The 26,165-nt window shown below is 38.4% G+C and overlaps 1 protein-coding gene across 4 annotated transcripts in view; it reads left to right on the top strand.

Moving 5' to 3' along the window:
- The window catches only part of UTRN (utrophin), a 398,463-nt gene that overhangs the window by 212,169 nt on the left and 160,129 nt on the right, over window positions 1–26,165 (top strand). The window lies entirely within an intron of this gene.

Below are 26,165 nucleotides of genomic sequence, written 5' to 3'. Positions count from 1 at the left end.
GGAGTTCCTAAAAAAAAAAAGACACAAACTCTTTTTCCAGTGAAGAGAAAGACAGCAGAAGCCAATGTGGCTGCAGAAAAGGCTTAATAAAAAATCAAAAAATCAAAAAAGACACGGTATCAGTAATCAAGGATCTTCATTACTGGAATTATAGAGGTGGAAATATTTATTTATTTATTTATTTATTTTCTATTCCACCTTTATTATTTTTATAAATAACTCAAGGTGGTGAACATACTTAATACTCCTTCCTCCTCCTATTTCCCCCACAACAGCAACCCTGTGAGGTGAGTTGAGCTGAGAGAGAGTGACTGGCCCAAGCTCACCCAGCCGTCTTTCATGCCTAAGGCAGGACTAGAATCTAGTCTCCTGGTTTCTAGCCTGTTGCCTTAACCACTAGACCAAACTGTACCACTAGACGAAACAAATTATAGAGATGGTGTCAGCAAAGCGAAGGTTCATCCTGAAGTCAGGTTAGATTGCTAAGAATAATAGAAAGATCATTTCAAAATACGTTTTTTAGATACGTTCAAAATAAAGGAGTGAAAAATAGTATACCAGGGACATCAAGATTTGTTCCCTATTATTCCAGAGCATAGAACACAGGCAATTTTAAGTTACAGGAAAGCAGATTCTGATTGAATCCTGGGGGGAAAAGTTCTGATAGAAATAGTAGCTGGAACTAGAGTTGGGTGGCATACAAGTTTAATAATAATTATTATTACTAAAGATATTCAAGCACTTTATGGAAAAGTTAGTAGAAAGAGCCATCAGCACCATACTGGGTTTTCTCCAAACTGTGTGCCCCATTTTGCACTGTGGAATCTTGATTCCTGGGGCACCTCCTGGTGAGGGTGCTGTATTGTGCCTACCATGGGGTAATGACAAAGCAAAAAAGGCTGATCCCCTTTGGGGTGCTGACCTTTTGTATGGTAAAGGGGTTTCTGGTTAATAATCCAGTAATTATAACTATATCACTCTTGACACTGTGATGATGATTTACTGGTACTGTGAGGAGAAGGCCATTTGCATCATGCAGAACTTGAATCAGTTTCAGTTTCTGAGGTGGAAGGTGTAGAGGGCAGAGGGAATGGCCTTGAGGGACAGGAGGAAGAGCTGCTACCAAGAAACAGATAAAAGAGAACTGAGTCTGGGGCAGGAATGTAACCTGAGTAAACATCTCAGACAAGACCCTCCCCAATTCTCACTTAAGACAGAGGGAGGGACAGGGAAGCACATTCAGACTTGCAAGATTCTGTTACTGTAACCTTATAATAAAAGTAACATTGGCCTTCACGACTTTGGTTTCCTAGCCTGGTTGGCAGAAGGATATGAACAAGGTGCTGTGTTCAGCCTACTACATACAGTTTTGGTAGTTGCACGTTTTGGCTATTAAGAACTAGCGAGGCCCTTAAAAGTTTGAGAGCATATTCTTGAGGCAGATTCTCTCCAAATGTGCCTGCTCAAATATTAAGTTATGTTTGCGGTGTATGTGTGTGTTTCTTTTTCAGTTTTCTCACAGATAGGAGAAGCATGCTGTATGAAGATATAGGAAAGGACCTTTTCAGTTATGGCACAGCTTTAAAGTGGTTTTCTCCTGGAGTCTGTTCTGTGCTGCCAGTTATACACAGCCAACTTCTGATAACAAACTCAGGATATTGGTGTATCTTTCAAAGTACCACAAAGCATGCTGCAAACTCAAAACTTTCTGTGATCTCAAGTTCAGGAAGACCCAAGTATAGTCCATTTCCATTTCAAAGATCCAGGCAATCCAAAAGCAACAGCACAGGGAGGAAATCTAAACATTGTTTGCCACACAGAGCTAGTGATAAAGGCCATCTCTTTTGTTTAGCCCTGATTATCAGCTTGACTAAATAGCTGAATCTTGCTTCTTTCTCTGGGATAAATGGCCTGAATTTGCTCTTCATAATTTGTGACATGTTGCTGGGCTTGGACCTTGCTTAGCTCAGACTCTGGATTAGCTGACTCGGCCTGTACCTGTCTCTCTTTGGGGGTGCTCTCTTTAGTTAATTCGTCTCGCGCAAGCTGGTGTTCAGACTGGTCAAGCTCTTTGGCTTCTAAATGTGAAGACTCAGACTGATCCCTGGCAGTTCAATTAGTACTGACATCTGCTTTTTAGCACCAGTGAAAATAAAGCCTTTTATTCTCACACTTGGGGCTTCATGTCTGTGGCCTGACTATGCCATTGGTCCCCAGTGTAAGTTTTTTTGTATTCAATTACTTTAATGTTTGTTTTACTTCATTTTTATGGACTACCCAACGAGATCCGTGGGATGGTTGGTGGAACATCCATATTTTAAATAAATAAAGCAGAAACTGCAAAGACATCTGTTGGGGTTGCTTTAATTTGAGCTTTTGTACTGAGAATTAGTTTAAATGGTTCCTTCCAGTTCTGTGTTTCTGTGAAAGACTTAAAACAAGCCTAATTAGGTTCTTTAAAATCAAAGCTAAGAAAGGAAATACAAGAAACATTTTTGATTATTGTCAGCACTGTCTTGATTAAACTCCTTAAAGCTACAAGGTCATGCACTCAGTTTTATTACAGTAACATCGAACTGTAATTGCTTAATTTAAATTTTATTATTCATTTACGGACATTTCTGATTTTTCTAAAGAGAAACAGATGCAATTCCAGGTTGTTAAATTTAGCATTTTCCTGGTCAGCTGTCAGAATCTAATTGGATTGGTTTACTACAAATGTTTTTGATTTTGGCTAAATACCTATAACTGGTATATTGTCTTGAAAACCTACATGTATATTTGGCAATGATACATCTTTGAATTTTTATGTTGCCATTCAACTTTTTGTTTGCTATTATTTGTTAGCATTCTACCTAATATAATATTTGTTCAGTTATTAAAAACGACTGTTGATTTAAGACCAGAGTTAATGCTCATAGTGGCTTAACCTCCACCAAGTTAGGAAGTTGTAAACTAAGTTATGAAGAAGCGTACTCTGTGACCCTGCAGAACGTTATGGTCATGGGACATGCCTAGCTGTCGATCGGAAGGTCGGCGGTTCGAAACCGCGCGGCGGGGTGAGCTCCCGTTGTTAATCCCAGCTCCTGCTCACCTAGCAGTTCGAAAACATGCAAATGTGAGTAGATCAATAGGTACCGCTTCGGCGGGAAGGTAACGGCGTTCCGTGTCGTCATGCTGGCCACATGACCCGGAAGTGTCTACGGACAACGCCGGCTCTAACGGCTTAGAAACGGAGATGAGTACCGCCCCCTAGAGTCGGACACGACTGGACTTTACGTCAAGGGAAACCTTTACCTTTACTATGACTGTAATGTTCTGCAGTGTCACAGTTTATGCTTCTTCATAACTCACCCTCTGCCCTTCCACAGTGCATTTTTGGTTTTTCAGGCTCAAATCCATCTGGTGATGATGGAGTATCTTTGAGCATTGTACAGGACCATAGTCAAGAATGGTTCCCGTACATTCAACACATCATGCAGCATCATAAATATAACTGCCTACAGTCTGGCTTTTAAGGGCACCTGAATGCTAACAAATATTGCAAATTAGCAAATGTATAAAAGAAGGGGAGATGGAAATCAATAGTCCCTTCCCTTCCCTTCCCTTCCCTTATTTTTATTTTTATTCCCCTTATTTTTTAGGTACCTTAACTTTTAGGTATTTTAACTTTTGTTAAATTTGCTTCGTCTATTTTTTATTCCCTTTTATCAACATAGAAACATATACATACACATTAAGTAACAATACAGTGAGGATCAATATTAAGTAATTAGTTCAAGACTGAAACTATTATCACATACTTCAATATGAATTGCAGTGGTTCCTTCTTTTTTGTCTTATATTCAACTTTGGATGAAAAGTTAGATAAGCTTATACTTGTAACACTGACATCCAAAATGGCAATTTATACTGATAGAATTTTTACTTTTCTCTTTTTATTTTCAAAACATTAAGCTTTTTAAATAACTATTAATTAAATATTAATCATATTATATAAACATTACTGCATTGAAATCTGCATCAAAATAATACAATGTTACCTGATGAAGTACATCACTGATGATGTTACCTAGTCGGGTAATGAAACGTCTGCAAGCAAACAACCAAGCGCAGAGAGCACCAAGGACTCCACAGTTCAACCCTGAGCTACAGATATTCTCTTCTATTAAAATAATACAAAGTATCATGATTTACAACATTGCAATAAAAGTTAAAAACAACCAGGACCATAGTCCTCTGAGCCTTCTTATGCTTCCATTACCAGATGGCCTTTGCAAATGGTTACTTCTCTGTTGGTGCTATTTTTGGAATGTGCTATATATTGCACAGTAATGTTGCTAGTGGCAGCTGATGAAGTTTTTGGGGAGAGTGATATGGAAAGAGTTTGCTATCAGTCCACCAGCTAATGAGGTCCTCTGTAGCCATCTGTCAAATATTTGCGAAGACTAGTAAAACCTGGGTATACTTCCACTGTCCTATCTTGGATTTATTTATTTATTTATTAAATTTCGCCACTGCCCATCTCCCCACAAAGGGGGGACTCTGGGTGGTTTACAGTAAAGATAAAAACATTAAAATACCATAAATTTAAATAAATATCAAATACAAATATAATGTAAGCATACATACAGTATATTTATCATATGGCACATTCACATCGCAGTTCAATAGAATAAAAACACAGGAGATAAAATACAAGATATAAAATATAGAATATAAAATTATAAACGTATGTCTAGAAATTCAAATATAATTTTTTTGCTTCATTTGTCACAGTCAGGAAATCGGCGAAATCTCTGTTATAGGCTCTGTTTTGGCACTCTGTCACTATATGTTGGATAGTTTGTTTTTCAGCCCTCCAGTCACAATTCGCTGATGTCATTTTGCCCCAGTTATAAAGGACATCAGCACATCTACCATGGCCTGTGCGGATTCTGTTCAATGTTGTCCATATTGATCAAATCCAGATGGTTTCTCTGAGATGCAGGGTAAGCTTTGACACTGTGGAGGACAATTTTCTAGCCAATTCTGTTTCCACATACTGTGGCTGTTGAAGTCATCTCCTAGAGTGATTTAGCAGTTGAAATGGCTGGATGTCTAGATCTCAGCCGATTTCGTTCTAAGCAGGTTACGTCACTCAATATTGGCAGCTGTGGGTTATCAATAAACTTCTGGTATTCTTGAAGGAGGGCATTTTTCTGCCATACATCCGGGGGTGGTATATGACTCAGAACAGGCAGCCAGTATGTGGGAATAGATCGTATTGCCCCACTGATGATGCACATTGACTTATGCAGCTGTGCATCAATCCTACTTGTGTGCGGACTGTTAAGCCACACTGGGGCACAATACTCTGCTGCTGAGTACACCAAGCTAAGTGCAGACACTCACGGTGTGTCCGCTGCCGAACCCCAACTAGTGCTGCATAATTTATGTAAGATGTTATTTCTGCTTCTCAGTTTGGCAGCAGTCTTCATCAGATGTTCTTTATAGGAAAGCGTCCCATCTAAAGTAACCCCGAGGTACTTGGGGTGCATGTTGTGATTAAGTCGATTTCCCTTAAATCTTACATTACGCTCTCTGCCTGATGATCTATTACAGAGATGGAAGCATGTCACTTCCATCTTGGTTGGGTTAGGCTGTAACCTCCACTTACAGAAATATTTATCCAGTAGTAAGAACATCTTCAGTTGTCTCAAAAGATTTATGTTGGGTGGCTGTAGCCCAGTCATCCGCACAGCTAAACTTCCTAGATGTTGTATAAGGTATGTCAGCTATGTATAGGTTAAAGAAAAGGGGTGCAAGGACCGAGCCTTGTGGTAAGCCATTATTTAGTATTTTAGGGACACTACTATCCTCTCCCATTGCCACAAAAAGAGTTCTTCCAGCAAGCATATTATCAATAAGTCGAATAATTTTTTGACATAGGATTACTTGTATTAATTTATATAACAATTCATGTCTCCACACTGTGTCATATGCTGCACTCAGATCTATAAAGGCAACTGACCTTTTTTGCTTCGCCTGATACCCTGCTTCTATATAGGTTGTTAGTGAAAGCACTTGGTCAACGCAACTTTGGGCAGGTTGGAATCCAGCTTGTTCTACTGGGTTCATCTGAAAGATCTTCTGGCTGATTCTATTATATAAGAGTCTTTCAAGGAGCTTATAGATTGTGCTTCACAGTGCTACTGGTCGATAATTTTTTGGTTGATCATTTGATTTTCCTGGTTGAAGTATTGCAATAATTTTTGATTGCTTCATCTTATGTGGTATTATACCTGTTTCCATAATGTCCGAAAAGAATTCTGCTAGCCACAATGTAGAAGGAATTCAGGGTGTATACTATCATATCCAGGTGCCTTACCAGCTTTTATATCCTTGAGTTCATTTATGATTTCAAAAATGGAAAAAGTGCATGAATATTCAGATTGTTCAGTACTAACCTTTTTAAGAGCACTAAGTTTATGTCTAATTTGTCTTGTACGAACTTTGTCCCTTGGTGTTCTAGATGTAGACAATACATATATTGTGATCTTATTGGCTGGGATATATGTCTTATTATTTATTTTCTTTTTACTTCCCCCTAATTTCCGTAATAATGATCATGCTTCTCTACTAGATGTCTTAAAGTTAAGCGATTCAACAGGTTCCATCCATTTCTCTCATCGAGTTACATCAAGACTGTGTAATAAATTGTCTGCAATTTCATGATCTCCATTTTTTAGGAATTCTTGATACAAGTTCTCGCAGGTATCATTCCAACCCAGGGTATATTGTTTACAATATCTTCTAGGAATAGCCTTTCTTGCTGTGCATATAAATGCACCCATGGTCTCTCACAGTTATTAGCTTTGGGGGGAATCCACCCCAGGCATTTATCTAAATTTTCACTAAATACATCCCATTTTGCCTTCTTAAAATTCCATCTTGGACAGGGAAAGGATGACATCAAGGGTATACTTGTGCCAATTTCAAAATTGGACAATGTTGACTATGGGGAAAATCTGCTAGCACCAATCATGAAGTTGTCACTGGGAGTTTTTTCTCATTAGTGGTCATGAAACACAAGTCAGGATTTTATTCCTTTCTCCAAGCTGTCGACTTAAGTGTTCCTCTATTTTTGCATCAAATACCCGATCCAAGTTATTATCATCTGCCCTGTTAACTAGCATCTTACTATTTTCATCATTTTCACTGTACTTCCAGTGAGTGTGATGGCTGTTAAAATCTCCAAGATATACAGTTGTGTGTAGAGGGGTATAACTTGTGGGGGCCAAACAGTGGCTGGGGTTTTATATATGTTAGTTATTGTTAATTCTCCTATTTTAACAGTTACCTCATGTATATTATTGAAATCAGAGGCTGAACACAGCTGGGCATTTTCAATTCTCGACTGTATATACGTTGCCACTCCATAAGTGTGATGGTATGTTGCTCCCATCAGGTCATAGCCAGGGATCCTACCTCTTTGCTTAATCTGATCCTTGTTATCAATGTGGGTCTCCTGGATTACAATGACATCGATACCACTGTCTGCTAAAATCCTTTGTAGAACCTGACACTTTGACCTACTTATTCCTTCTATATTTATTTGGCAAATCTTGATAACAGGGTCAAGCTTCTTTGTCATAGGATCCTGAAAATGTGGTGGATATAGCCACATATTTTAATGTGATGGACATAGCCAGGAGATCACTAGGATTAACTGGTTGCTGTAACTTCAAGGCTTCAGGTGTTTACCTCAAAGTGACCCAGGGGACACATGTGACTTAAGGAATGTCACAGATGTGAACAGTCATTGTCCCCCAAATACAGTATAAAATCCAGTTGACGATGATAGTTGTGGTACCGTTCATGTATATCTAAAGGGCCATTTTAGGGCACCAGCCATCTCCAGGAGTGATTACTTCCCTTCTTGCCTCAAGTGAGGTGGCAAAACCAGGTCTTCGGTTGTTTCCAGAAGGCCACAAAAGATGGAATCTATCTTATATCTGGGGGTAGAGGGCGGGAGCCACTGCAGAGAAGGCCCGCTTCCTGGACCCCACCAGATGGAATTCTCTTACAGACGGGGTCCGAAACATGCCCTCTCTGCGTGATTGAGTGGGATGGGTTGGTGCAATGGGGATGAGACCGTCCCTTAGGAACCCTGGAGCCATGCCATGAAGGGCTTTAAATAACCAATTACTATATTTTAGAAAGAAAATATCTCTTGCAAAGCATACTATGCATAACTAAAGGGCAAAATGTTTCTCACTTCCAAGTGTTGATTTTCTAAAAAAATTTTTTTGATTCGTTCAGTCGTGTCCGATTCTTAGAGACTGCCTAGACAAGTCCCTGCAGTTTTCTTGGGAAGGTTTTTCAGAAGTGGTTTGCCCTTACCTCCTTCCTAGGGCTGAGAGAGAGTGACTGGCCCAAGGTCACCCGTTTGGCTTTGTGCCCAGGGTGGGACTAGAACTCAAAGTCTCCTAGCCCAATGCCTTTAACCACTACACCACACTGGCTCTCTTCTCAATTTAAATATAACAGATTTTCACAAAACTCTCATTCCCCCAACTTCTCTTCTTGCCTGAGGTCTTCATTCTTTGCAGCTACCCCTTCACCCAGGATTTCAATTACGACTAGGCACATAGCAGCCTGTTCTGGTTTTCAGCCACAAAACAATTATTTTTTTCCCATAAAATCTTCCAGGTTTTTCTGGCAACCTCTCTTTTTTGGACAAAGTGAAGTGCTGCTGCTCCTGCTGGATATTGTTTACTTTAGAAGTTATGATAAATCTAGGAAATATATGCTTGCCTTTATCCAAGGAGGGGCATATTAAGAAAAAAAAATCCTATAAATCACCAGGCTGGATGCCTTCTTGCTATCCTAAGAAATTAATGAGCATATTTGTGTAGCATACTTAACGAAGAGCAGTGATAGCGGCATGATTCATAAGCCATCCATTCATGGTTGGTTTTTAGTTAAGTACATTACAAGATGATGCTACTTCTGGCCATTTTTTAAAACCTTAAACTAAAGTGCTGGAAACCACAGTCCAGTGGTTCCAGCACTTTAGTTTAAGGTTTTAAAAAATGGCCAGTGTTTGGTTTTCAGTTTCTAGAAACTATGTGCATCCTAAAATCAGATGCATAACATATCCATACACCAACCATGGGGAGATGGTGCTAGTGCTTTGAGAGCATGCTTTGAGAGAGTTGTAGGAGTTGTAGGATGGATGTGGATTAGTAGCCACTGTATGTTCACCATTTAACCATTTTAGAGACCGTAAGAAACGGTGAATTTAAATGGGTAGAAAGGACAGCCAGGTGCACAACATTATGCACATGGTTCTCCATCAAGAAAAGGAGATAAATGTGAAAACCTGTTTCTGTGTGTGCAGAGTTCTCAGCTGGATTCAGTGCCAGTTCCTCTCCCATGGTTTGGTTAGTGAACTCAAAATAAAAAAGTGGCAGGGCTGTCTTCAGGATTTTTCACACTCATCTGTCTCCTGGAATATCAATTTCTACAGATGGAGCTTCTTTCTCCCCTTCTATCACTGCAGCCCTTAAATGACAGAATTGGCCAGCGCAAGATAGACCTTCTGTGGCTTCCTTCTTCACTGAACCTATTCAGTAATAGCTAAGTGGTGCTAGTAGTAACTCAGAGTTTGAGGAAGAGGTAGAAAAAGAGAATTTCCTCCTTTCATAAAGCCTATGCACTATGAATGTAAGAAATGGAATGAAATAACATTCAGAGGGAAGTTCTGGAGATAAAACAGTAGGAACAGAAATCGATCTCATATATTCAAAAGGAAGCAAGTTAACATGTTTGCATCTAACCAGCACTGGTGGCAATTCTTTTATTTTGCTTCCAGCTTTAGTTTATTTTTAAAAATGCATTTTAAAACTTTTTCTAAAGTGCTTCAGGCATACTTTTTAATAATACACACAGTGAAGACTACATTTGCTTTTTAAATTTCAAAGCCATTTAGTCCCTCCCCCCATTTTTTTTTGTTTTACTGTCATTCAAAAAGTATTTGGAATCTTTACCTCTATATTTCAGCGATGATAGTGTTACTTAATGACAATCCAGAGTTCTACTACAGCAAATCAAATGCACTTTGTCTTATCATTTTGAAATTCTTATTTTCTTCTGAAGGAAAATAGCACTTGATCTGAAGCAGTTCTGTGAATTACACTGAGCCCAAGCTAAGCAGAACAAAATTATTATAAATAAAACTTGACATTATTTTTATTAAAATGAATGGTTGCTGGTGGATGACATTTTGGGTTCATCATATTGCCCAGGAAATAAGATATGGGAAATCGAGGTATATTTTAATTGTATCATACATGAATTTAATGAAGTAAAATTTTGTCTTTGAACAGGGCTTAAAACTAAAAGTTGCACAGTAGTTTGTCCATGTATTAAGGAGAGACAGAGTGGCTATACTATGGTTACATGAAAAGGAAATTATTTTCTATAGTAGGAGACATCAGAAAGGGAATATATTAGTTAATATGATGGCATACAGAATCCAATAAAAATAATACTACAAAAAATATTTGTGAGCTGGTCCCACAAATAACTTGGCCCTGTGACATGTAGGGTTTTAAAAGTGATAACCAGTACTTTGAATTGCACTTGGAAATATCAAACTTTTCATTCTGCTGTTATTCAGCCACCCAAATGAAAGCATCTTTTTGACCCAATTCTTGATTTTAAATGAAAGGGGCCAAAATTACTTGTTTTTTCTGTACCTACAGTGGAACATTTTATTAATGATTGTACTAGCCAGCCCTAGTTGAAGTGGCTATGAGATGTCTGTTTTCCACTTCTATCCTCAGAAATGCAAGCTGAAAATTTCTACAGCTGTCTGCCACTCTGGAATTGTCAGCCAGTATTACCAACAGTTGTTTAAGTCAAAATATGCTTAATGTGTTTTTGTAAATGTCATATTTTTTCCTTAGGCAAAGAAATATATTTATTTATTTATTTCCTGAACTTATATGGCCACCTATCTAATTTATGGTTCTAGATGGCTTACAACCATCTATAAAAAGGATAAAAATAAAATTATCTTTCCCCATAGGCACCAGACCAAACAGCCTCCCAACTCAACTCCCATCCTAGCCCAATGCTTGGGGGAAGAGCCAGGTATCGAACCTCAGATGGGAGGCTGTTTCAAAGGGCTGGGGCTGCCACTGAGAAGAGAGACCTCTGACGTCCCATCAGGTGACAACACTTAAGGGAGGGGACCTGGAGTGAGCCTACCCTATCTAGCCTAATAGGATGAGCAGATACCCTCAGGGCGATCTGGTCCCACAAATAACTTGGCCCTGTGACATGTAGGGTTTTAAAAGTGATAACCAGTACTTTGAATTGCACTTGGAAAGCAATGGGGAGCCAGTGTAGCTCATACCTCAGTGGTGTAACTTGGGTGAACTGGGAGGCATACAAAGCTGTGTGTGTCACTGCATTCTGGACCAATTGTAGCTTCTGGATGATCTTCAAGGGCAGCCCCATGTAGAGCATGTTGCAGTTATCTAAAGGGGAGATGACTAAGGCATGAGTGACTGTAAGCAAGGTCTCTAGCCCAGGGTTGGGCACAACTGGTGCACAAGATGTATTTGTGCAAAGGCCCCCCTGACGATGGCTGCGATCTATTCTTCAAGATGATGTAGTTTTATCTAAGCCTCTGTCAAAAATAAGAACGTTTTAACTGTGAACTACTCTTTCTTTAAACCAAATGTGCTAGTTGGCCTATGTGGAGATATTTAATTTCAAAGACAAGACTAGAAAGACATCTAAGTAGAAATAGTACCTTTTCTCCCTTTCCCTCCTTTGTGCTCCACTCCTGCTAAGAGACATAACCGAACATTTTCACATCAGTAACTTCTTTCCTCTAGAGTCTGTGCCTTATATTTTCTGTTTTCTCTTGTTTTCTGTCATGCTCACTGGGACATGAACCAGAATTGATGTATGATGTGAATGTTGTTATCAAGGAAATCTGTCCTGGAAAGGAATGAAAGGAATGAAACAAAACACCTTCACTTGTGTTTTATATGATTTTCGAAGACTGAAATATAAAATATTGTATAGCTTATCGTTTTTGCCAGCTCTTAATTAGCTATTAAAATTTGCTAGTAAATGAGAACACTGACTAATGAAAACAACAAACCATATGGCCCAACTTTTATTTGGGAGAATTAATAGTAATATTTAAAAATTAACAGTCAGAGCTCTTGAGCAAGATAATTTTTCAGTGTAGCAGTGTGTGATAATACCATATTGTTACCATTATGTTAGGGAATAGCACTTCTGCAGTCATTGATTGTTTTAGTAAACAACAAGACATTATCTTAAGTTCCTTTTTAAAAAACAGAACTATAGCTTCTTTGCTGAGGAAATGCATACAGAAAACAAGACCTTTGCAGCAGTTCAGGAATAATATGAAAAAAGTTCAGGAGAGTATAAATATAGCACCTATCTGTAACTTTTAAAGCAGAGGTATGTTGCATGATGAAACCATGAGGGCAATTATTTGGGTTTTGGAAGAATAGTAACACAGAAAACCATCTTTCTTTTACTGCTTCAAATAATCCAAGTTTACCTGCTGCCTCTAATTGGCCACTGTAGATGCAAAGGTTAACAAAGGGATACATTACAGTATTTTAAACACACTATAGAGCAGCTATGTGTGTTCCTGTATACTATTTTTCTTTTTTTCTAGAAAGTTGATAAATGTCAAGGTGGTGTTCACAGCATGTTGCCCAATACAGATGGTGCTTATTGTAAGTCTCATTCTGGTGCTTAAAAAACAAGTTAACGTTATTTTAGCTGCATAAATATAGATAGATTTGTGTCAGGGTTTCTAAACTTCTGCCCTTGAGGCAAAACTGTTCCAGGAACATAACTAACACAGAGAAGATTCTTGCTGCACTGAACAGTGAAGACTGTACAAGTGCTTAATTATCAGATTCAAAGTTTCACCAGGAATTTCATACACCTACACCTTTCCATATAAATCTGACAAGTCATCTTACCTGAATGGCTAGTGTTGTTGTTTATTCGTTTAGTCGCTTCCGACTCTTCGTGACTTCATGGACCAGCCCACGACAGAGCTTCCTGTTGGTCGTCAACACCCCCAGCTCCCCCAGGGACGAGTCCGTCACCTCTAGAATATCATCCATCCACCTTGCCCTTGGTTGGCCCCTCTTCCTTTTGCCTTCCATTCTCCCTAGCATCAGCATCTTCTCCAGGGTGTCCTGTCTTCTCATTATGTGGCCAAAGTATTTCAGTTTTGCCTTTAATATCATTCCCTCAAGTGAGCAGCCTGGCTTTATTTCCTGGAGTATGGACTGGTTTGATCTTCTTGCAGTCCAAGGCACTCTCAGAATTTTCCTCCAACACCACAGTTCAAAAGCATCGATCTTCCTTCTCTCAGCCTTCCTTATGGTCCAGCTCTCGCAGCCATATGTTACTATGGGGAACACCATTGCTTTAACTATGTAGACCTTGGTTAGTAGCAAGGAGTTATGATTCAAGCTTTTTAAATTGTACTTTCTTGATGCATTTAACTTCTTTAGTTTTTGTCTAGTATTAATTTTAATTCTACCTGAAAGGGACAAGTTGATACAGAAACAGAGATTGCTATTAAACAAGTGAATTAAAGTGAATTATTCTACTGTTTGTCAAGATTATAGACCTCATTAAAATTGAGAAATTGAAATAATTGAAATTTGTGGTATTTAGAAATGCTTGCATATTTTTTTATTTTTTAATAAAATTCACTTTATTTCAAGGAAAATATATTTTTCCATATGCAGTGAAAAAATGCATGCTGCGGTCCACATTTTTTTTACTTATTTATTTTATCAAATTTAGAAGACCATCCAACTCCATAAAGACTCTGTGCAATGTATACCTTTAAAAACCATAAGAATCAATAAAGCAAAGAAAGTAACAATGTACATCTAGAAGAGGAAATATTCAACTAGCTAAAAAAAAAAAAAACCTACAAGAGGCTCGCTAGCCACAGTAACCCAAGGCCTTGGGAAAAAGCCAAGTTTTCCAAGACTTTTTACATTGTAGCAGTCCACTCATTAGGTGACCAGGGCATCAGTGACTATCTGAAGAGCCTCCCAGTCCATGTTCTGACTACCACAAAGACTGACAGTAATGTCATCTGCTACCAGATCATGTTGCAACTGCACTGAGACAAAAAACAGAGCTAGTATGTGACCGCTTGTGTGTGTTGAGTCTTCAGTGACTTGGGTTAGGTCCATGGTGGCCATGAACTCTTCAGCTTGCTGCAAGGGGCAAGTTGAAATCCCCAAGAACTATCAGCATAGGGGATTCCACTACTAACCAGGTGACGGAGTCTAGTGGATGAGGCAGGAATGATGCAGTGCAGCAGAGAGGGTATACATTAGCAAGAAACCCAACTGTTCCCTACAGCCTAGCTTCAGCCAGAAAATCAGATGGTTATCAAAGGAGCAGAGCCTCTGAAAGCCATCAAGTCCCCCCAGATGACAATTATCATCCCACCCCTTCCTCGAGCTTGTGGCTGGTGCCAAACACAAAAACCAGGTTGACAGTTTTATCTTCAATTAAACCATGTGTCAGGGTAGATTCATTATAAACGGACCTGGCTTTCAGAAATAGCAGCCAAAACCTAGGGCCACTGAGGGTCTGGTGACCTGGCTTCAGGGGTGAGGGATGAATGGTGGGATGGCTTTCACCAGCTGCCCCATCATCCCCAAATATAGCCTGCTCTCAGATTCTCACCACACCTTCCTCTGCCCATCATGAACTCAATATTACTGCCTGCCCTATCCTCTTCCTCAGTTCCATCCTGCCCTCAATCTCCCCCTCCCCCAGGCTGAGGAACCCATACAGCCTCACTCCCTACCACTTCACCAATCCTACACAATCCACAGCAGGTTTTTCACAGCAGATCCCAGCACTGTTCTCAACTGCTTTTGTCCTAAGGCACTCAGCTGTGAGATGTGTGCTCGGTGCCTGTGGGTAACCCCAACATACCCCCATCCCTGCTGCCATTCCCCAGTCCAAGAATTACAGTCCAAGTTTAAAGTAGGTGACTGATTCCAATATGACTAACAAGCCTGCCCAGATGCCAGACCCAGTCCCCATGCAAAAGCATTGCATTTTTTTTAGATTTAGATTCTTTTTAATTTTTTAATTTTGTTTTAGGGATATAGTGCATCCAGATTTGAGAATTTGGCCTGGACTCTTCACAACAGAGGGAAATGGCTATAAATTTATTCTTCTAATACTGACCACTTAGCCAACGATGTGAAAGCACTTTAATTACAGGTGTTTATGAAGTTGTCAGCATTTATATGCTAAAAGGACAGGAAAAGCAAATGTCACTCAAAGCAGATAAGGCTCAATTAAAAGTAGACTCAAGCCTCAAAATAACTTGAACTTTCTTTTTCTGGATTTGGCATTCAAGAAAATTGACAAGATAATGCCTGGTAGGGGACAGAACACAATCTGCTATAATGCTTTCTTCCTTTGTCTGCCATTATTTATTTATAGAATAATTTACAAACCATGGCCATACTCTTGCTGTTAATTTCGGCACACATTCATTTCTTTATTTTGGACAGTAATCAGGGAATTAATGAAGTTGATTGTTGTCCACAAAAAATTATGGCATAATAAATCTGTTGGGTTTTGAGGTGCCTCAGATCCCCATTTTTGTTTTTCCTGTGACATAATAATACAGCTGCTGAATGGAAAAACGTATATTTTGGTCAAGTAAATGTGTTTTCTGTAATCATTGTTTATTACTAATTATCTCATAAACACTGTAAAAGAATGAAAAGTGTTTCTGTTATTGTCTGCCTTTGCACAGAGAAAATTACCTTTAAAGAGTATTAAAAGAGAACAAAAATTGTCCCAAGTCCCCATCCTTATTTGATTGGTCAATACTGTAATTGTTACCCCATTCTTCTGCTCATTGTCTTGCATGTACTTAATTTGAAGACTCAATGTATTCTGCTTTTTCAACTTTTCTTTCTTTTGTGATCCTCGTGGATCTCCCCTAATTTTTTTTTAAAGTATTGAAACAATTCCTGTGCTGTTTATCATATGCCACTGCTTTAGGTATTGATCTAGCAATGACTGATAGGACAGACCAGTGTAAGGTAAACTATTTCACTAATATCCTTGAAATCTGAGATGATCAGAGTGAAATTGAATCTTTATGAGATAAATGTTTCTTTCAACATTTGAGCACTAACTTGATCTTTGTATCCATTTTAGCTTTTAAGAGGCTGCAAACCATTTTAGAATATGGTACTAGGAAACACGCACACACCAATAACCCTATTATTTTATAAAATTCATAAAGAAATCATTTAGTCTCTAGCTGCTGTTCCCTGTCTTGGCATAGAAGGTGAATAAAAAATATATCACAGTGCTAACAGAGAGGAAAATATTTCTGAATCTAAGATGTCCCTGTTTTTTGTTTTTTGTTTTTTGAGGGGCTGGGTAACTGAGCCAAATGGAGGAAAGTCTCAAGCAACTTATCCATTAATAGTTAAGCTGAGAGTGAGTTTGTTGGCTAAGCAAAGGTTGAGCATGTAGATCTTGTCTTTAATTGGCAACCTTTTGATCAACTTAACAATTAATGGACATTACTGGAGAGTTGCTTTTACTATTATTTCACACATTTTATAGAAAAAAATTGCATGTTTATGCATGGGTTTGGCAGCAATAGTGGTATCCTTAAGTGCATATCAATGTGTAATTTGATTTTGCAAGCATATTTATCAAATGAACGTGTCTGTTTAAAGATATGCATTTAAACTGTTTTAAATATATATCTAAAATATGAGACAATAATTGAGCTAAGAAGAGAAATACCTGTACATGAATGTGCTGCAACTCTGACTTGTTTTCTTGGACGACTGATTTTGTGGAGCTTGGCTACTGCCCACAGTTGGCTGAGGTTTGGGGATCAGACAACATGATTGACCAGGGGAGAAAAGTTTGACTCAAAATTGCCCTGGGTACAGTTTGGGATAAAAGTGGTGTCTTGTGTGCCAGTGCTGACTGGGTCAATCACTTCAGGCAATGTGCATGACTCTATAATTGATAAAATTAAATGACATGAATCAGTTCTGATGGTAAGATATAGAGATATTGCAACCTAAATATACTGAGAGGTGAAAAGAACTAAGTGATTAGGGAAATTGCTTTCAAAATGTCCCACTACCACATAACCTGTTTTCTCATAGTCACACATGCCAGGAGATGCTTCAGAGACTGTCCCTGTGGCCTCAACATATAACATCTATTTACTACTAAAAAACAAAGCTGTATGTTGAGATCCAGGGAAAATGCATTTTTAAAAAACTTGGTGAGATAATTTCTGCTTTTTAATTTGACTTCAGAATGGTAGGGTCATCTCAGAGTCTATTAGGAGCTTCTCCTTTTTCTTTTTTGTAGGCAATGAAATGCTTTGTTTTTTCAAAGCAATTTTAGTTTTATTGTGTCCTCTGGGTTGACTTGCACTCAGTTATCCCTAATACTGTCACGCTTTATGTTTTTGTTAGGTACATTATATATTTTATGCTTGACAGAATTGCTTTTCACTAGAAACTGATGTTTTGCTCTGTTGTATTAGATGTGTGTACTGTTGTGTCGTCTTGTCCTGTTTCTAGTAGCTAATAGCTAGATTCACACAGACCACTAAGCTATAATACTTAGCATTCTGTGTGAACCAGGATATTACATTATGGCTTGTTCAACAAATCATAATTATTTTTGGGGGTTAATGTGATGAACCCAGTGAATAAGTAAATATTATATTATTGTACAAATAGATATATTTTGTGGAATCCTTGAGGCCTGTTAAAATATCCGTAGCAGTATAAGTACCTCTTTTATGTTAATGCCTGGTGTTTGAGGGTCCTAATTTGTTCTTTATTGTTGGCACTAATGTATCTTCCTGTAGTGATAGGATAAATTTCATAGTAATACAGTTTCCATTATGTGATTTTGCATCAGCATGTTTTTGTAGCAATCACTATTTGGATGTGTTTTCATGGTACAGTAAGTCTTCACATGGAGTCTCTAGTGGCTGCAAAATTATTTGTAACATCCTACATGAATAATCATTATTTATGATACAATCTATATTTTATCTACTCTCCTTATGGCTCCTCTTATGGCTAGGTTGTCAATTCAGGAAGGATGTTTTTGATGAAACTGGATATGCATTGGCAGACTCTTAATACTTACACAATGTAAGCCTGTTCTTGTTTTGTTCCTTTTCACAATGTTGTTTTGAAGTCATTTTTCACTGCAAATACCACTCTCAGCGCTGCTTGAATTCACAGAATAGGTCATTTCAGAACTTTAACCCATGTCATTAAATATTCTGTTGACCTGTGAGTTTATTCTTTATTATTTTGTCATCATGCTATTGATAGATAGCCCTTGTCCCAGCAATGCCAGTTTAATGCCAGTTAAACCTTTTTTAGAGATGTGGGAAGAAAATGCTAATTTCATCAGAACTTTTAAAATATCTTTTGTATAAAGTAGGCTGCACAATTCATTGAGCAAAAAATGTTTTTGAGGGTAAGCTGTGTTACAAGACTGCTTTTGGTGGGAAGCCAATTTTATCCTTAGAAGATTAGCTGAAACATATTTGCACAAGTGCTTAAACTGTCAGAATGCCAGCTTCCTTGCTTTTGCTGCCTTTAATCTTTGTAAACTCTGTTTTGTTCTACAGTGCTTTTGTTATTTCACTGGCAAGATTGGATGTTGATGTGTCCGTGCAGGAAAACCAAATTATACTTTTGTTATTTCATAAGAATGTGAGCTATAGCCAGGCTTCCTGTTCTCATACAAGTGAAAGTATTCTCTATTCACAAGCTAGAATGCTCACAAATCAATTGTTTTGTCTCAAATACGAGATTCTGAAACTTCCATTTACATGAGTCGAGTTACGCTTTCAAGAAAATTCAGTCATTGTTAGTTGAAGGTTCTCATTATAAAAGAAACTGTATTACAGACTATGCAAAGTGGTATGAGGAACAGGTGGCCCAAGGGAATAGATATGGCCCTCAGCGTCAACTAACTCTCTGACACAGGACCTACCTTGGTTTTCTGAATTACCCATTTTTGTTTTGTTTTGTTTTGACCCTTTGTTTCTATGACAGGGCTAGAGAAGGGATTGATGTGGTATAGCACAAGAAAGAATTGTGCAATTACACAGTGCTGGTAAAACTGCTTGGGTTGGGGACCAATTTACCCAGTCTCAGCTGTGTCTCCAAAATAGAGTTTTTATATGGCTGATGGCCTTTCATAGGTGTGAAAATGCCAAACTACCTACACTTGCACTAATGGATAGAAGTGCTCCTTGTGTGTTCCTACTGCTTAATAAAGACACCATATTTCATTCTAATAGTCTAGCTTTAGACATGCATTAATAGTTGAAACTGTTTAAAGTGAACTATAGAATAATAAGGAAAATAACAGCTATTAGCACGTGTGCAACATGGACCCATCATTGGTATCTTCATCTGCCTGATATTTAACTGGAATGTGTCTTTGTTCAGGGCATCTGGGCAGTAGGATTGTCCAACAATGTTAGCTTTCTTAGCCATAGGATACAAACAATACCTTGGTGCATGACATAACAACAGTATTTACTTCCAGATGGTAATTCCTATGTTCGCTAGTGTCCAGTCACTGGATACAGAGATTTTATTTGGGATCATCAGGGTACCTTTGGTGATACGTTCTAGCCACATATTCTCTTTCAGCAGTGACTGCTAATTTCTTCTAAGTACTTACCAAGAGATACAAAAGCAGGATTTTTTGCCCCACTTCTCCCCAGTATTTGATATATTTTGAACTATACTGACCTATATACCTTTACATGTCTCATCCTGATATGTATTTTTTCCTAACTATCATACATGGTACAGGCACTGCATCTTTATATGTGTAATAGTTACTATAAGTTGGTTTTCTTACATTTCTGAGATTATGTTTTTTTTTCTGTTTCCATTTAAATTGGTTCCCTTCCTACTCTGCCTCTTAATAACTCCTCAAGGGTTTGTATTTTGAACACAGAACAGTGTGAAATGTGGTGAGTGAACCTTGATGAAGATAAGATAGCTATGCCTGGATATTGGAAACCAAAATCAAAATGGCTGCGGCCTCAAGACTGCTTCACCACGTGCTCTACCACTCTTTTGACACAAATAGTTGCCTTGCAGTGGAGCAATATTAATGTCTGGGTGGTTGTATGTATTCTATGGCAGTTAGCACTTCATATTAACTGTAGGTACTTGTCAAAAAAGCAAAACACCACCACCTCCTTTTCTCTCCTAAGCTAATAAATGTCTGCTGAGATCTTTGTGCCTCTTCTTCTCCATAAAGACCACTTTCAGCATCATCTTCCTCTGACAAAGGCCATGAGCTATTTCAGAAAGTTTTGAAACCACAAACTTTGGTGGAACTGCCATGTAAGTAAGAGTAAGACCCATCATGCTGACAGGTTTTGTGCCATTCTCCTTTCAGAAATGAGCTGCTTGCTGGGAAGCATTTTGAAGCCCTCTGTGGGGTCCCATACATATAAAAGAAAACATGGGTGATGATTGCAATGTGCTCTCTTCCTCTTTTTTCAAATGGAACGTCATTTTTAACCAAATCGGAAGTGATCGCCTACTAGCTGGCTCTAGGTGTCAAATTTCCTGCTGAAATGAGAGCAAAAGGCCCCACACGAGAACCATCTGCATGTGTGTTATGACTGAGGTAATGGTAGCTGAGGGGCAGCAGGCTTCATCGCAAGATTTTTCTGTTCCTTTTTCTGGGTTTTGGAATGGCCTTTTTGTTTTGTTTTAGTCTGAGCTCTTTCTTTTCCAAGTCATAGTTAAGGAGCCTGAAATATCTGGGTTTCTTTTGGAAGCAGAGCATGAGAGAAGTTGTGAAAATAGCCGGCACAGATGGTCCAGGATTTTCCATTCCTGTATAGGTACCAAAACTTTCCCCCCCCACTTTCAGCAAGGGAGGGAGGGAGGAAGTGGGAGTGAGCTGATCTTCAGGGGGCAGAAGGGGGTGGTGAAAGGCTGGATACTGATTAAAATAATAAACAAATTGCCGGGATGGACTGCTGCACAGAGTTGTCCGGACTTGGAAGCGGGATCCGAAGGACAAGATTCCCCCTGTGAAAGTCAGAGAGGCTGGACTGTGCTTTTGCTCAGGAGTTTTATTGAAACAAAATGAATTGGAGGTTTTTTTGTTGTTGTTTCTGTGGAAAATAGCAGAGCAGCATCCCTTAGGCTACTTGGGCAGAAGGAAATGGAGTGAAACTGGCTTGGTTATTTCCATAGCAACACAAGTCTGCTGGTGATTGTGTGTGTGAGAGAGAGAGAGAATTGAGGACAATTGCTTCTTGTCCAACAGAGAGAGATACCTGGACTGAAGTGAAATTCTTCCCGCTTTAAGTTTTGTTAAAAGTTGGTTAGTGGCTTATGATCGTCTTTTTATATTTTTTCAGTGAAAATCACTTTTAGATGGAGAAATACTGGCACAATATGTATATATTTCTTTCTTATTTCTTATATGTGCCCACAAGGAGAGATCATCCTTTGCAGAGTTTGACTGAGATGCAACACTGAGCTTGGGGCTCAGGAGAGAGAACCTTGCGGGCCTGCTGGTCATTAGCAAGGTGAGCGATCCTGGGCAATCTAGTAAGATAAGGATCACGTGCCAGCATAATGGAGCCTGGTTCACAGACCAAGCAAAATTAAGTTTACTGACTCTGACCTGTCCAGCCTGAAAACCTTTGGGCACAATGTGGCACTGAAGGGTGGTGGCCTTCAGCGTGTCATTGAAAGAAGGCAGTGTGGGAGAGATGCATGATCAGGATTTTCCAAACAGCTTTCAAGAGGCAGAGTTGAGGGAAAAAATGTATACATACATTTCAAGGCAACAGACTGTTGATTTGAAAACCTTTATTAGGAAGATGTAGGCACAAAAGGGGCCGTGAAGAATGATTGGCCTGAACTTCAGCTTACAGGAAGTGCTGACAACATTTGAAAAGGTATGAAAACAAGCAAATTCCAAGTACTTATCTTTTCTTTACAAAGAAGAACAAATTCTATCATTCATCTCCTGGAGATTTCCAGATATGGATCTTTAAGTGTTTTGCAATGGCACTCCCTCTCCCCCCACTCCCACTGCTGGGGGTGCTGGTGTAGTGTTTAATTCATCAAAACTCCTCCTTCTGAGAATCTTAATGACTAACAGAAGTGCCCAGCTCTGGGAGTAAGAGACCTTTTCAGGGAGTGATGTCATCTCATGCTTGCCAACAGCAGAAAGAACTGCACTTCATAACTTTTTTGCTGACAGTAATTGTGGCAATTTGAGGGGGAGAAGGAAATATATTCATAAGCAATGTCCTGGCTTCATCAGATGAGAACATTGTTTCCTCCTCTTTCCAACTCTTTCCTTACTTCAGGTATTCTTCTACCAAATAACCAAATATAAATGAAATTCAGAAAATGTGGATATTTCAGTTTTGATTTGTTATTTTGCATCCTTTTTCCTAGATACCAGAAATGCATTTACTTTGTTCTCTGAAAAGTGTAATACAACTGATTCTGAAACTTCACTTACTTTTTTTTATGAGAGCCATATATGTTAGAAGGAGCAGGCTACATTAGCAGGAGCAAGAGAATTGTTCTTTCTTGAATATTATAAGATTTAAATGTTATACTAGGTTATCACTAATTTATAAATATTTTTGAGCTATGCATGCTTCTGATTTTTTAGGCACTGTACCTAAATGTCTATGGGGGTAATCTTTCTACAGTCTTGCCCTGATAATAGTTTTGTTTTGTAGTAAGTAAAGGATTCTTGTAAAGGGTGATGGTGAAATCTGATGGTAAAGAATGAAGATTATAAAGTGGTACTGCTTGGACATTACAAAAACCCCACATTTAAATAGTTCATTTCCTTGTAAATTTAGCTAGCTAACTAATGAAAATTGCTTAGAACAAAATTGTATTCCAAGCCCTCTGCAGGGAATAAATATGTTTCTGGCAGTAGTAGTGTGCTGCAGACTATGTGATAATAAGGAGTCTATAAGGGTTAGGGTTTATTTTTATTTATCTTATTCTATCCTGCCACCAAATTCTATTTCACATCCTTCGAGAGTCAATCATTATTAGCAATAGCTGGACTTCGCAGCTATTAATTTTAAAAGCTTAGATTAGATGTTGAAGGGATAGCAAGCTTTGTAGTTTTAATGTGCCAGCTTTCGGACCACATCATGATGAGTAGAGAAAAAGGCTTTCATCTAAGCCCTTATCTCTGTGTCTCCTTCAGTGAGTTGGTATCTGCAAATTTCAGGCTCTAGGTCATTGTTTCTCAACCTTGGCAACTTTAAGATGTGTGGACTTCAACTCCCAGAATTTCCCAGCCAGCCAGGCTGGCTAGGGAATTCTGGGAGTTGAAGTCCACAATCTTAAAGTTGCCAAGGTTGAGCAACAATGACCTAGATGCTAATGTCCTCCTTCCAAGCTCCCACTTCTCATTGCATTTAACTCTAATGTGAATGAGGGTAGCATCAACAGAAGGTTAGCCTTTTTTCTTTTAAAACTTGTTGCCCTACTTTACTTGCAGTAGATGTTCAGGAGATCAAGTCTTGGCAACTTTATTTTAGTCATTAGGAATTTTAATGGGAGCTTTTCAGTATGTCCAGGCTGTGGCATTTTACTCTGCCATCACCATTGTAAGTGCAAAATGACAGTTTTAACTGTTTCAAGAGGTAAACATTCTTTCAGCAATGGAGAAAGAAGAGAAGGAAGTTGAAAAAACCTCATGTACTTATGGTAGCTAATTCATGTTACAGTTTGTGCGAGAAATAGCTTTTATTTGCTTTGATTTGGATATCATTGTTTGATACTAATCATAATATGCACAACATAAAAACATAGGCAGGTGCTTTTAGGATTGTGACTTTGACTTGCAATTTAAACTTCGTTCTGTGTTTTCCTGATTATTGACATACCCCAGTTCAGGAATTAATATTCAGAACTTCAGTAGCTATCAGTATGTCTCTGAAGGAGATTTAATGCTGATGGTCCTTGAGAAACTAGTATGTAGACCTTATAGGTGTGCACACATACTCACAAAAGGTCACCTCTCTATGTTAAGATACTTTGCTATTAGATAACTACAGTTGTCCAATATAATATGTACCATTTTCAAGTAATATATGATTGTTTCTCAGTGTCCAATGATTTCTGATCATTTAAAGCTACTTCAGTTTCTCAAAAAATCAGAGGGAGTCTAGTAGTACCTTTTCCGACTAACAAATGTTATTAAAAGGCATAAGCTTTTGTGAGCTGCAGTCTTCTGGTTTTTTGCTACCATAGGCTAACATGGCTTTCCTCCTTCAGTTTCTTACCTAATTTTGTAACAGAAAACTTTTTCAGTCAATCTGCTGGATAGTTTATATTGAGAAATAGAGCAGAGAGTGCAGTGCTGTCTTGGTCTCCTAGAATCCTATGCCAGTTTCAGTATAATTGGTTGTTTGGTTCTTAGTCATCTGACTATAATAAGTTGGATGAGGACTAACAATCTGAACCTTTTTCCACAAGTTTTGTGGGGAAAATTTGGCTGGAAGAATGTGACCAATATTAGATATGGTTAGGTTATCCCTGAAAGATCAGATGTGCAGCTGGGAATATTTCCTGGATTTTAATATCAATGGAATGATAGGTTATATTGGGACAGGAGTATCTTTCATTAGTTACAGCTGGGAGCCAAATTATTACTGTAACTACAGAGATAGCAGGTCACTCACCTTCTCTCTCCTTTTCTCTCCCTCTCTCTCCCTGCTAAATATGGGGAACAATCTGGACTGAGAACAACCTTTAACTTGCCTGTCATTTTAGTCTTGATCCACTTCCCCTCATATTCCCTACATATATTTTTGATTTATATGAACTGTACAAATTCCCGGTGCACTCTTATGGCCGGTCAAAAGTGCTGGCTATTATCTTTAAAGTCCTCAGCAATTTGGGATCAGATTAAAGCATTTTCTGTATTCCTGCAAGATTGCATCTTGGTTAGGGACCATCAAGTTGATGAACACAAGAGATCTGGAAATGTTCAGGGTGACCATAGGCAATTTGTCCCCGTTTTTTTAAAATGCAGTTTTAAGATCTCATTTATATCAGCTTTTACTGATGAACTTGAATTTGGCTCAGACTTCTACCTTTGAATCAGCAGGCAATAGATACATATTGAAGTATATCACTGAAGTGTGTATAGAGACCTGAATTCTTATCCTCTTACATACAATATGTCTACAGTAATAGCCTTATTTTTATGAGAAAATGTCAGTTCTACATGCACTTCATGTCAAGCCATAAATTACCCCTTTATGTCATTTGTTTTGATGAAAGCTGTAATCTTTTTAAAAAGATCATGTGAAAGAACATCCTTTATGAATTATAGTTGCAACTATGGGTGCTGGCCTGAACTGGTTCCACGCATACTTGATTTACCAGTCCTCCTTACTTCATTATCCCAAGGAATAACATGTACTATAGGCAGTGAGGGAGCATGCTTAGAGGAGACTGTGTCAACCATTTGGTCCATCACTCTAGATATTGATCTGGATTTTGACAGACTTGTTTATGAGTTATGACAAGTGACATCCAGAATCAGTTAAGCTTCTAGCCCTGCAAAAGCTTGAATATGAGCCTCATCAGGTAGTTTAAAAATCTCATGAAATATTCTATTTCATTTTAAAATGTATAGTTTTAAAATTTTTACTGTAGCTGCTCTTGAAGAATTATCCCTTTGGCTCAAGAGAGGCATTGTGTTTCAGTCTTGGATGCTGGATCAATCAAAGACTATGACAAAGATGCTGCCAGCATATCAGAAATATGACCTGCAAGTATTGTTTAATGATTTTGCTTGAATCTGAAAACTTCGAACACATGTATATGTATTCTGGGGTGGTATCAAAATATGCTGAGCTCTTAAATAGTAGAACTTTATAAGTATGGTCAGTAGTCTTTGTAACTTGTATGGAATGTAATATATGTTGTTTGGAATGGATGATTCTAGGCATTATCTATCTATATATATTTGTCGTAGAGCAACTTAAATGT

This window comes from Candoia aspera, chromosome 1 (genome assembly GCF_035149785.1).
Source record: "Candoia aspera isolate rCanAsp1 chromosome 1, rCanAsp1.hap2, whole genome shotgun sequence".
Taxonomy (NCBI): domain Eukaryota; kingdom Metazoa; phylum Chordata; class Lepidosauria; order Squamata; family Boidae; genus Candoia; species Candoia aspera.
Note: the sequence above shows the minus strand (reverse complement) of the source record. Positions and strands in the feature narration are given on the sequence as shown.